Source organism: Lupinus angustifolius, chromosome LG05 (assembly GCF_001865875.1).
Source record: "Lupinus angustifolius cultivar Tanjil chromosome LG05, LupAngTanjil_v1.0, whole genome shotgun sequence".
NCBI lineage: Eukaryota > Viridiplantae > Streptophyta > Magnoliopsida > Fabales > Fabaceae > Lupinus > Lupinus angustifolius.
In genome coordinates this window covers 12,226,798-12,240,272 of record NC_032013.1, presented here as the reverse complement: position 1 = coordinate 12,240,272, position 13,475 = coordinate 12,226,798, and the positions used below count along the sequence as shown (strand labels likewise).

Genomic DNA, 13,475 nt, shown 5'->3' with positions numbered 1-13,475 from the left:
GTATTTCTCAAACAAATAAAATTAACCAAAGCATCAACTTGAATGATTAAAATTCAAATCTTTTAGGATACAAGAAGAAGTAGAAATAGATATCTATATTCAAAAGAAATTGTTAGGAGCATGAGCCATCCATCCAAGGATTGGATGCTTTGAGTTCCAAATGAGATTACAAAATTGATTTTTGCATCTCATTTGCCTTCTCCTTTTCTCATCTTGAATTCTAAACTAAAATTAAAAAATTACTTGAAATAAAGCTTCTAAAAACTAAGAACGGGAAGAGAGAATTTCAGAGAAGAATTTCTAGTGAGAGATATGTGAATCTGTTATCTAATTAGTTCTGTTTGCTCGAATGGAACGTGTCTATTTATAGAAATTCTTTCTGGACCGTTGAGCTGCTTGGTTGGACCGCTAAGCAGCTGACCAAACCCTTCAGCATGGGTTTGGTCCGTTGATCAAGTAGCTTAGTCACCTCCTTATGCTTGACTCATCAAAGCTAGTTGTGAGCTATGAAACCAGCTATTGTGAGCTACTCTGAAAAGCCTATGGTGGGCTACTTAAGGTGAGGTCATTGGTGACTTCATGGTTTGCTTGATGGCTAAGTCAAGTCTGGGTGCACACCGCTTAGAGCACACCCGTTGCACTGCTAAGCTGCTTGTTCAGCAGCTTTGACCGTGCTGACTGGGACGTGGCCTGGTGCTTGCTAATCTGGTCAGGAGTCTGGTTCTCCGCTAAGCTACTTGGTTGGACCACTAAGCTGCTTGTTCAGCAACTTGGGTATGTTCCAAGCTTGTGTCTGATTGTGTCAAGTTGAATTCTGACTGTGCCAGGACTAGTATGTTCCAAGCAGGTCTGCTCAGTTGCTTGCTTGAGCAGCTTGGTCAAGGTCAGGCTGGTGTCCAGGTCAGGCTGGTGTCTAGGTCATCCTAGCGGGGCTTGGTCCACGCTTAGCTGCCTGGTTGAGAACCTTGATTTTTGACTTTTTTGTCTTTTTGACCATGAGTCTTTTTTCTCTTCTTTTCTTCATTCTAAATCCTACAAAATACATAAAAAATAAATACACACACAAATATACAAGATTGTGATATTTTATACAAAAAGTATTGTTTTGAATTGGTTTTTTCTCAATTATGCTTAAGATAAGTGCCATAAAAGTGTATGAAATTTAGGTATGTTTGGCACTTATCAAACTCCCCCCAACTTAAAACTTTGTTTGTCCAGTTTATCCTCAAACAAAAGGTGAAAATTATCCGAAATCAATTTGGCTAAAAATAATAATGATGATCAACATGATTTCAAATGTATAATCATGTAAAAAAAATAGATTTCAATGAGATTTTTCATGTTTTGTGAATTTTGACACATAATGCTTCAAACAAGAAATCAATGCCTTTGCTTATAAAAAATGTTTATCAATTTACCTAAGCAAATATTTTTCTAACCAAAAAGTGTTTCTTTGCACACAAGTGATTGAGGTCGTACCCGATACAAATAATATAACAATTAAAACTGCAGTACTAGGAAGTGACTCCTAGGTCGTTTCACAAGGATTATCTTTCAAGCAAAGTATCAAACACCTTATACTCACACACACAATGGGGGTTTTTTTGTTGGAAAGTATGAACATAAATCAAATTCAGAAATAGTAGTTAACAATGTAATAAAACGGCTAAATCCCTTTGGTTCGTTTGTTCACAACTCAATCCTCGGTTTCAAAATATTATTTTCAGATTCCAACCATTAACTTCCGAATTTGTTGAGAATCAATTAACTAAGCGATAATCAATTCAAAGTTCCAGAACCTAAACATCAAACTAAGCGAAATCAGTAAAGGTATGAAACGATTAACAAATTCACACGAACTAAGCATTCATGCACTAGGGAGAGTAAATCAACTAAGTGAAGATAAACTCAACCAACCAGTTTCTAAGCAATGGCATTAAGCAAACCATATTCAGAAAATATAGAAGAAATCAACAATAAAGAAACCGAAAATGCATTAATAACAAAACCTCAAGAGTTGTGATACATTACCAAAGGAATTTAGTCCAGAAATTTAGCCTTCCGTGAGAATGGAAGAGCAAACCGAAAATGAGAAAATGGAGAAGAGTGAAACCCTATCAGAGCAAAAAGAGGGAAAACCGAAAATGACTTTGTGTTTCAAAATGAGGCAAATGAAGTGTGTGTGTGTTTGGAGTGGGGAATCCGAATTTAACCCCTCTAACACACATAAACCGAATTGGGCCTAAACAATGGGCCCAAAGCCAAATTACAGTAAAACTAACTCCTAAATTAAAAATACAATCTTCACTTCAACACATATCCTCGACTTCCATAATGCCCAAAATGCCATTGGTGCCAAATGTGATCTGAAAATGATAATAGATTTAATCAGGCCAAATAATCCCAAATTAACTCATTTTAGGAATATTAGTCCAATAAAGTCTAAAACACTAAACCATGTGAAACAAAGTCAATTAGGCACCAAGAATCATCAATCATGCTAAATTAAGGTTATGAATAGTGTGTAATATATTGCTCATCAACAAGTTCAAAGTTGGAACTTTTGGAGGATAAGTGTTTCACTCAATTTTTCAAGCATTTGTTTGTAGCAATTTGAACTTGTTTTTCATCTCACCTATTCCCTTAAATTGCATAATTACTCAAAGATCACTAAGGCCTTCATTTTGGTTGTAATGAGGCTTGGTTTGGATAATGGTTTTTCTAGATTTTCAAGGCTAAGCTTTAAAAAGAGAGCATTTTTGAAAAAAATTCAATAGAATACTTTACTCTTCTTTTTTCCATTATTTTTTTCCCATCCTCTTTTACTTTTTGAACCTTGGCTTCTATTTTTCTCAATCTCTTTTTGTTTCTTTTTTCATTTTTTCATTTTTGAATATTGAGTTTTTCTTTTTCTTTTTAGAAGTAAAGTCCACCAATTTCCCCCCAACTTAGTCCTTTCAAACTATTCTTTAAAATTTAATGCTCTCTTAGAACATTTTTCAATTCACTTTCATGGGATAGTTTGAAAAAATTTATTTTATTTGTTTTGGCTCAAAGGGGCTTACAAAGGATGTTCCTAATTTGGTTTGGACTTTTTGGCCTTTGGTTCAACTAATCAAAGAACATGCCTTGATCATTTCTTATCATTTTTATGCAATTAAGAGATTTAAAGACTTAAACAGGTTTAATTTGACAAATCAAATGTTGATTCTCACCCATGTGTTTGGCTCACTCCCTCACTTGGTTTGGATTCACACTTTTTAATAAAAAAAATGTTTGCAAAGATCTTGTTACATAAAATTGAATTTTCAATCAAAAATTTCAAGTTATGGCATTATGTGACTTTTTTCACAAAAATTTAGCATACATCTCATTTTGCTCAATCAAAGCTTAATTTAAAGTATGCTTAACATTTTCTAATCATGTGATCGAGTTTCAAAAATTTTGTTTTAGCCATTTTGCTTTCGGTTTTGAACAAACAAATTTACTTTTTACATATTTACACAATCTAGACAAGATTTTTTTTTTTAAATTACATCAAGTCTTGTCCCCCCTTTTAAATAAAGGCTTGCCCTCAAGCCTTAATTTTTTTTGGGATTTACTTGATGTGATTTAAAAATTTGTTCAGTTTTCTAAAAATAAAAATATAAAATAAAATTACTAACAAAAAGAAAGAAAAAAAAATGATGAAAGAAAGAAACTTTTACCACATACTGGATTGCCTTCCAGTTAGCACTCTTTTAACGTCATTAGCTTGACTTCAGACTTTGGACGAGATTATTCTGATTGATCATTGATGATAGAGCCTAACTCATCACCCAAATAAGGTTTTAACCTCTCTCCGTTTACCATCCAAGTTGCTTTTGTCTTGGGATCTTTCAACTCAATTGCTCCATATTCTTTCACTTCGTTGATGACAAATGGTCATGTCCATCTGATCTTGAATTTTCCTGGAAGTATTTTGAGCCTTGAGTTGAATAGAAGTACTTTTTTCCTTGATAGAAATTTTTCTTTTTAATTCTGGAGTCATGGTACTTCTTTATTTTTTCCTTATACAGTCTTGAGGATTCATATGCTTGGAACCGCTCTAACATCTTCAAAATATGTTGGTCCTTTAACAACTGTCAACATCATCCTAAGATAGTACAGCTCACCGGTGCATGGAGAAACCCAAATTAATCTTCCAATTGTATAACCTGATTTTCTTGGCTTCCAAGACCTAGTTTTTTTCACATAAACAAAATTTGACACATATTGAGCATAACCCAAAGTTCTACCTTCTGGATATTTTTTATTAGATTCCATCCAAGATGTAAACATAGATTCTGATACAGTTGGTCTTGAAAGAATGTTGTCAATATCCTCATGATCATTAAAGTAAACAGGTTGTTCTCCTGGAAGAGGAAAGTATAATCATTCAACAACAGGTTGTCTTCCATGAATTGGAAATTTAAAAATTCTCCAACATGCTTCTGATGGTGATACATATCTACAATCAAGATATTGCTTAATCTCATCAATGTTACCGGGAGCCTGCGATGCACCACCAGGTTGGTACTTAGTTAATAGATGCGGGTTATAAGGGACAACATATCGATTGTCAACAGATATGTCATTTTTTTCAACAATGTTTCCATTATCTCTTCTCATATAAACATGATATCCTTCTTCATCAACAATTATAGATTGTTGAAATTGTTTTGGAAAATACCAAGGACACTTACCATCTTTCATACATGGAGAAGACATATTGCAAGAACCATATGTACCGTGAATCATATGTGACTTCACCAAGTTGTACAATTCAGGATCATCATTCTGATTTGGCATCTCGGCAGAGATAATTCTATCAATATCATTTGGAGAAGGATATTTGCTAGAAGGTTGCAAAAAAATAAGCAAGTGCACATGTGGTAAACCTCTCTTCTGAAATTCAATTGTGTATATATCTGAAACATTAAATCATAAAGGAATAATAAGTACCCAAAATTACTTATATGGTAACATATATGAGATGAAGGTAAATATATTGTCAAGTATATACTTACATGCAATTACTTTACCCAACACATTCCTTTTCTTTATATCTTGAAGAAACTATTCAAACTTCATTTTGAACACTCTTGAGATTATATCTAGTCTATCATGCGGCTTCAAACCCAAAGGATTAAGGAATCTTACAATTTCAGGCCAATTTGGATTGTATGTCATTGTTAGAAACAAATCAGGAAATCCCAATGAACTACAAATGACCATCCCATCAAAGTATAATTGATCCATGTACCTACGACTACCAACAAAGGTTGAAGGTAATATGACTCTTTTTCCAATATTTGATCCTTCATTTTGATCATTTGTTTGAGACATATTCAAATTTCTGTATTTATCAACCCTTAACTTTGATCGATTTTTTTATATAAAAGATAGTCGATCAGACTCCACCATAGTATAAGCATCACTAAAAATTATGAAATAGTCTTCTTGACCTTAACAAAGTTTGAGTCTCATTCTTCCTTGTTTACAATTTAAAGGATATCCATTCTCTCACTGTTAGACGATTTCGTTTCCTATTTTCAGAATCAGATCTGACCCTGTGACAAACATCATGTCTGTAACCATCCTCCCCAAATGGAAACAAGAATGGATATTGAAAAGCTAAATAACTTGCATGTAATTCATCAGTTCTCTTTAAATGACCAATTTGTGTCTCCATAATTATATCTCGTTTTGATGTTGAATCAATATCTCCAACTATTAAAGCAACCACTTCAGAAACTGTTGGTAAGTTATTCACTCTACCATCAGAACTACTTTCGGAAATTAGCTTCAATTTCAAATTAGGAATTACACCATCTCTTAATATTTCCCTTGCCATTCTGAAAGACTTTGCATGGACATTATTTTCATCCAACATTTGTGATAATTGGCAAACTACTTGGGAATCAACCTTGTTATTCCTATAATCATCGATTGAACAACAAATCAATAAGATTGCACAGAATATATAAAAAATATGACATTATTATCAATAGTAATATTATTATTTACCTTAATCCCTTCATTATGTTTTGAATTTCATGTTCTGTATCATAAATTTAAAGTTGCGCAAACTTTGGGCCTTGTCCAGGCATCGACAATATACTCCCAATACGATGACAAGGTTGTCCTTGTATCCAAATAGTTGGAGGACCTCTACCATCATTTATAGATCTATCAAATTTTGCACCCGGAGATGTGAAGGCAAACATCATGTTGTATAGATGAATATTGTTTTGATAATTTAGACTATCACGGGAGTGCAAATAAAAAAGAAGATGTTGAAGGATTGGAGGAGGTTTTTTCAATAAAGGTAATTGTACTTTACCATCACCACAACAAAGTTTATATTTGGGTGTTGTAGTATATCTATGTTTACACTTTCGCTCTTCATACCACATGCATGCTCCACAATGATCACATTCAATAACAGGATCACCAATATCAGAATAACCTAACCAAACAATTTTAATGTTAGTGGCTATTTTTGTTTACTATAAATTAAAATTTAAAATGTATAGTAAATAACCTTGATGATTTTGAAACACTGACGGTGTATGGGAATTATCAAATTGATCTTCATCTTCCGAAGATTATTCAATATTAACATCGTCTAAATATAAAAAATATAAGATATTATTGTTAAAGAGAATAATTAAATTAACTTATTAAATGTCTAATAATAAACTAAATAATTGAATCAATACCTTCTATGTCATTTTCAAAATTGACATCATCTTCATTTGTATGATCATTGAATTGGTGACTATAACTTTCCATTGATGAAAAATGAACCATATTTTCTTTTGTTGTTGCATTGCTGTTCAAATTTTGAACATCTAACATTTTGCCATATTTATTCATAAGATTTATGCCTATAGATTCTTGATTGATAATTCTTTTTTTCCTAGCCTTGTCATGGATTTCTGATGGTCGGGTATGTGATGTCGAAGTTGAACAACTGTTGATGTTAAATAAACCATAGCTCTCTTTCAAGTTGGCAGTATTTAAATCTATATGTGAAAGTGGGATTCTACTCATTTCCATCTGTGTAAAATTTTGTTGTTGGGACTGCACCGCTGAACGTGGTTGTTTTGTTCTTGAATAATTTAAACCCTTATCCTTCAAAACCGACTTTCTTTTATTTCTTCCTATTGAAGAACATATGTTTGGATTATTTGTATCTATTTGATATCAAACGAAATAGATATGCATTCACAAAATCAAGTCCTGTTTTATGCACAATGTATAAATCCAAGTGTAAGATTAGTGCATAATTTAAATAATTAAACAATAATCCAAACAGTAATAACCAAACAAACATTTTATGGCTATTATAGGTGGAATATATTCTCTTTAATATTTAGTGCTAACTTTGATTTCACTTTTTTTTCACTTTACCAATTGATGGTGTATTTATGAGTACAAAAATGTAAGCTTCTTATTTAAAAGATTACATATCCATAAAATTTGAAATTCTTAATGTTGAAAATGGCATTTTATTTATTGCTGCAGATTTGGATCTGCTTTCAAAAACTTGTGTTACTTAGTAATTAAATTATATAAAGTAATCGTTAAAAATAATACTTTTTTGTATCCATATTACAGTCCATACAATTGTAACTCATACATATGCAATTCATTTAAAAAATGTCCGCATAACAGTATCTAACATGTTATAGAATAATTTTAAGGCTCACACAAAATGAATTTTAAAGTTGGTACAAAATGAACAAAGCAGACAGAGGAGGAGATCATAGTAGGATAGTCCATAAGATCTATGCTTTGATAATTTGACCGACGAATAGATCATAGAATAAATAATATTCAGAATGAATCAGAAATTATAGTATCCTTAATAATGTAACCAATCTCTAACTGAATACAAAAATAATTTGAACAATAAATCTGTATACATCAAACTGAATTCCAAAATACCAAAACCATACACACCATTCCAGAATCTAAAAAATATTCATGAAACAACAAATCAGAATTATATAGGTTTTTAACAAATGAAATTAAACATGTCAAAGGAGGAAAGTTAAATATTGAAAACAACACAAAAAGTAACAAAATGAGTTTTAAACATCAAAATTTTAAGTCAAACAATGTCAAAAAATTAACAAATACAAACTATATATATTGAAAGATACAAAAAAAATATTAAAAATAACATTTTAAGACAAAAAATGACAAAGTAGCTTAGTATAGAAGTATACAAAATGAACCACACATTATAGTATATATCAATCATCTAAATAATGTGTAACTCAACAAAATTAATTTGAACAATAAATGTTGAACATCAAATTGCATTAAAAAATATCAAAATCATAAACACCAATCCAGAACCTATGAAACATAATTGAGACAACATATAACAATTACTAATGTTTTTTTATAAAATGAAATTAAACATGTCAAATGAGGAAAGTTTAAAAAGTTACAATGTTCAGATAAGATGTTCTACAGTTAAAATAAGTAACAACAACATAGATAATTAAGATTATATACTCATACACTTTAAAATATATATCACTTCATACTCAAAATCCAGAAACATATATTATGATAGAGTCCTTATATAAACAAACAAAGTAACAACAACATATATAACTAAGATTAGATACTCATACACTTTAAAATATATCTTACTTCATCCTCAAAATCCAGAAACACATATTATGAGAGAGACCTTATATAAACAAACAAAGTAACAACAACATATATAACTAAGATTAGATACTCATACACTTTAAAATATATATTACTTCATCCTCAAAATCCTGAAACACATATTACGGGAGAGACTTTATATAAACAAAAAAAAGTGTTGCCTTATGGGCAGAATGTTGTATACCAGCTATGAACGAAGTACGAACATAAAACTTGCTTTCTTCAACCCTACACAAAGATGTACTTGTTAAGAAGAGAGTTCAAAGCAAGAAGTCTTAACTGAAGAAGAACTATTTTGAAGAAAACAAAAAAATCAGAAAAATAAAGTCATAACCCTTTTTTTGTTGAAGAAAACGATAGTCGAGGTAAAGAACATTGCATCTTACCTGAGAAGGGTATGAATCATGGAGAAAAAATAGCATGTTGAGAGAGTAAGGTTTTTTTTAAAATGAAAGAGGGGGGAATGAAAGGGTTTGGCATCCAAGTTTGACCTGTTAAGGGAGGAGAAAAGATGACTTACGAAAATGAAAGAGGGTAAGTGACTTTTGCTGATATTTGTTTCTCACTCTTGCATTGTGAGTTGACATATCTTATTATCTTTTTTGAAGCTTTACCTTTCTTGTAAAAGACTACATAGCTTTCTGCCGCATGATTTCAGCTTTGTGTTTTCCAATGTAATGTTGAAAATAGCATGTCAATTCACCTACATATATAAAAGTAGAAAAAGGTAATCAGAATCCACCTACTATGTTATTATGTTATATAAAATTAAATATTGCATAGGAAAATCAAAACTGAATAGCCAAAAAATATAGCTGGGAAAATAGTTTGTCATTCAAAGAATGGTCATTGATCAGCAAGAAAACAACTTCAATAAATAGAGATTTATAATGTTAAAGCTCAAATATTTGTTTAATATTTATAAAATTGTCTTATATAAAATAAAACCATTAAACCTATAGATTATAGCCTAAAATGAAGTGATGTATGTTTTTACACGTTAATGCCTTAGTATGATGCCATCATCTAAAATTGTAAATGATTAAATTTTATTAACATTTGAAATAAATAATATAAACTAGACATGGATATAAATGAATAAATAGACAAAAGTAATTTTATGTCTCCATGACTCTCTTTTCATTTTAAGGTTCATAGTATCATCATATTAAACAATGAGCATTACCATTCATCATGGTCCATTTAATACATAGATATATCACATACTCTATGTTATACAATGCACCACTCGAAAATAATGATATAAAGTTGACATGGAAATAAATCAACAAATAGACAAAGAAGTAATTTCAATGTCATCATGATTATCTTATCATTTTAATGGCATAGTATCATCAATATTAAATAATGACAATTACAATGAATAAACGCACATTCAAAAAAATTATATTATATACTCATAAATATATAATTTACCACACGAAAATCAAAAGCATTAGCTGATTAAAAATTTCTATCTAGCTATGAAATAATTAATATATATAACTGAATATATAAATATATAACATGATGTGTAAAAAATAATAAAATATCAATGTATCATATGTTATGGTTAATTTATTTGTTGAAATTAATAAAACGACATAAACAATTACCTTAACTTGATGTGGTGAGCAAATTATTTTAGTTTTAAAAGTACTAAACATGAGGAAGTCAGATGTATATGGGAGAGTAGTAGTGTTTGAAACTTAATTATGTACTTATGACAAAATAGTGTTTCAAACTTAAAATTATTTTACTTATATGTGGTGAAAAGGTAAATTTTTTCCTTTACTAAACATGCGGGCAGTCAGATGTATAACTTGTGTTATGTACTTATGAGTTACCAATAGCAAACTGTATTCACAATTTTATATATGGGGACAATAGTGTTTCAAACTTAGTCAGTCTCAGTCTGTGGGTAGTAAAGGATGAGGTCACAAAATATACATCAAAATATTGTTCTCAAAAGGTTATACATAATTTATCATGCTTCTATTAGTCACTCGGTCTTGATATGTTTTGCCACCTTCGAAGATGACAACTGAGTAGATTTAAAGATGGGGCTTTGTGGCAGGTCCAAATCTAAGTCATCCAACATTCTCTTGGTTGGATTTAGTAATTGAAGGTTGTTTGGATAGATCATGATCAACAATGATAGATACAGAAACCATGCAAGTTCAAAAAACATGTCAATAAATCACATTTATAACAAGAATTACCTTTGCATCTTAAACATTGTATTCAATTACGGATGCCACTCACAGATTCGTATTGAGACATGTCATTGAGATGACACTTTCCATGAAGTTCTTCAGAGGTGGAACCCTTGTTAAAAGAAGGTAAAAATTAACTTTGATTGTATTAGAAATAAAAAAAATTGAAAACTGGGTAAAACAGAAATATCATTAACTCACAGTATGTATCTCCAATGTTCCAAACTGATCAGCAATAGACTTGATCAACACTGGACTTTCAGATAGCCTGGTCACAGAAGATTGGTGGTAAGATGGTTGAACTTTAACTCTAATTGCCATTGTCCTTGCAAGCAACATGTCAAGTATTAGAGGGAATGCCTTTGGATCATCCTCACCTTCCTACATATAAAAAAAGAAAAAAATTATAAAGTGTTTTGATACAAAAAATTATGTACTAATGTGATATCAATCTATATAATGTATAACTGGAAAAATACGTACTGCAATCATCCGATTTCTAAGTCCGAAAGATGATATTCCAATGATATCAGCACATTGGCGATCCCAATATACAAACCTTCCACTTCCATTCACGTGAATGACTTTAATATCCAATTTGTACCTTAACCAAAACTCGATATTAAAAAATAAGCAAGGAAATTAAAAACTCTAAATATTTAAAATTAAACTATATAACTTGTTGAAATCGCATTACCTCTGGGTACAAGTCAAGTTATATGTTCCACACTTGCACGTGAACGGAGCATCCTTAACATCAGCCTTCTTAGTGCACTTTGGACAGTAGTGTTTCAAACTTAGTCAGTTTCAGTCTGTGGGTAGTAAAGGATGAGGTCACAAAATATACATCAAACTATGAAGTATCAAAATATTGTTCTCAAAAGATTATACATAATAAACATGTGTTTTTTTATGTAATATTACCTTGCAGTCCATTAATATCATCTCTAGATGTTCAGGTTTAAGTGGAAGTTGAACATACCAAATTTCTGTAATTCTAACAGCTATCTTCTGCAGGTGTTTTGAGTAATGCAAATCCCTTACCAGCTCGAACGGGCGTGATATTGACATTAATACAGTAAATACTAACTTATGGAAACATTAAGCAACCACAAATAAAAGCATTAAGCCAGATCAAAATTAACAACAACATTTAAGTAAAACACAATTAAAAAAAAACATGGTTGTGAATTCATGAAAGAATGATAATCTAGTAAGATAAAAAATGTTAAGGTCATTTTTTTGCAGAGGTGAGCTAATAGGTAAGCTACCACATAATATGCAAACCTTATTTGTTATTAAAGATATTACTCTCTGCACAAGACTCAATTGTTTACAATCTGGAAATTCAAGAAGAATTGCTAAACAAAAATGTAGTTGTTTACAAAAAAAATGGCAAACAAAAAATTAGCACATAAGACTCAACCATTTACAATCTGGAAATTGAAGAAGCAATAATTGAAGACAGTACTAAATTATGGTATGGACTAAATTCAAGAACGACAAAGTCTATGAAATATAGACTTCAGACAATCAACTAATACTTTAGACAATATACTTGCTAAAATAGCGATGACAGTAATAAATTGTTAATACGGTTCTTCAAATTAAAAAAACACAATTAAAATTTACTATAAAATATCATAATAACTTGGAGTAAACATCATAATGTTAATCTTCGAATAATTATAACCAATTAATAATGGATATGCAGAGAGTCAACTTCGTACTTGAAAGAATATAAGCTACTGACAGTAGCAAAATGAAGAAAAGTTTTTCAAGAACATAATGTAATAAGAGTGATAATTGATAATAAGTCATTACTAATGCATTTTATAATATCAGAGATAGTGTCATAGAGTATTAAAAAATAAGTAGGTCATTAGAAATTTTCATCAAGAATATCATAAGATGTCAATACTATTAATAACAATTTAGAAAGCACATCACTTATGTATAATGAAATTCTGATACGAGTTGAAGTTTCAAAAATAAATTGAAATTGGGATTTAAATGTGTGTTACAAAATATTTGTTATTTAACAAATATATATTCAATAACAACAAAAATTAAAGTTCAAAATTTTAGGGTAAAAGAATTTGAATTAAAGGCAGTACTAAATTATGGTATGGACTAAATTCAAGAACAACAAAGTCTATGAAATATAGACTTCACACAATTAATTAATACTTTAGACAACAGTGTACTGAAGACATTAAATTAATCTGAGTTTGTTAGAAGACATTAAATTAACCAAAATGACAGTTTTGTTCAATATTGATGTTAGAAGAAGTCTTAACAAATAAATATATTTGGCAAATAGGATAAATGTGCAAAATTTGCATGAAATGTTTTGCCTCAGAGACATTTCTTAGTCCATAAGATCTGGAAAAAATACTCAAATACAATAAAACATTATATTTCATATACATGATTCTCGTGGATGAATTTTACCTTGACAAAATTCATTGAATCTTATGGAGCAACTAATGTTATTCAATTTATATTATATATTATATATTATAATAATTATATATACTAGCG

At 30.4% G+C, this 13,475-nt stretch overlaps 1 protein-coding gene across 1 annotated transcript in view; it reads left to right on the top strand.

Moving 5' to 3' along the window:
* Positions 10,375 to 13,475, top strand: part of LOC109347840 (linoleate 9S-lipoxygenase-like) — a 13,582-nt gene continuing 10,481 nt past the window's right edge. The window contains exon 1 of the mRNA XM_019587927.1: positions 10,375 to 10,388. The gene's annotated coding sequence lies outside the window, so the exon portion shown is untranslated. The remainder of the gene's footprint in view (positions 10,389 to 13,475) is intronic.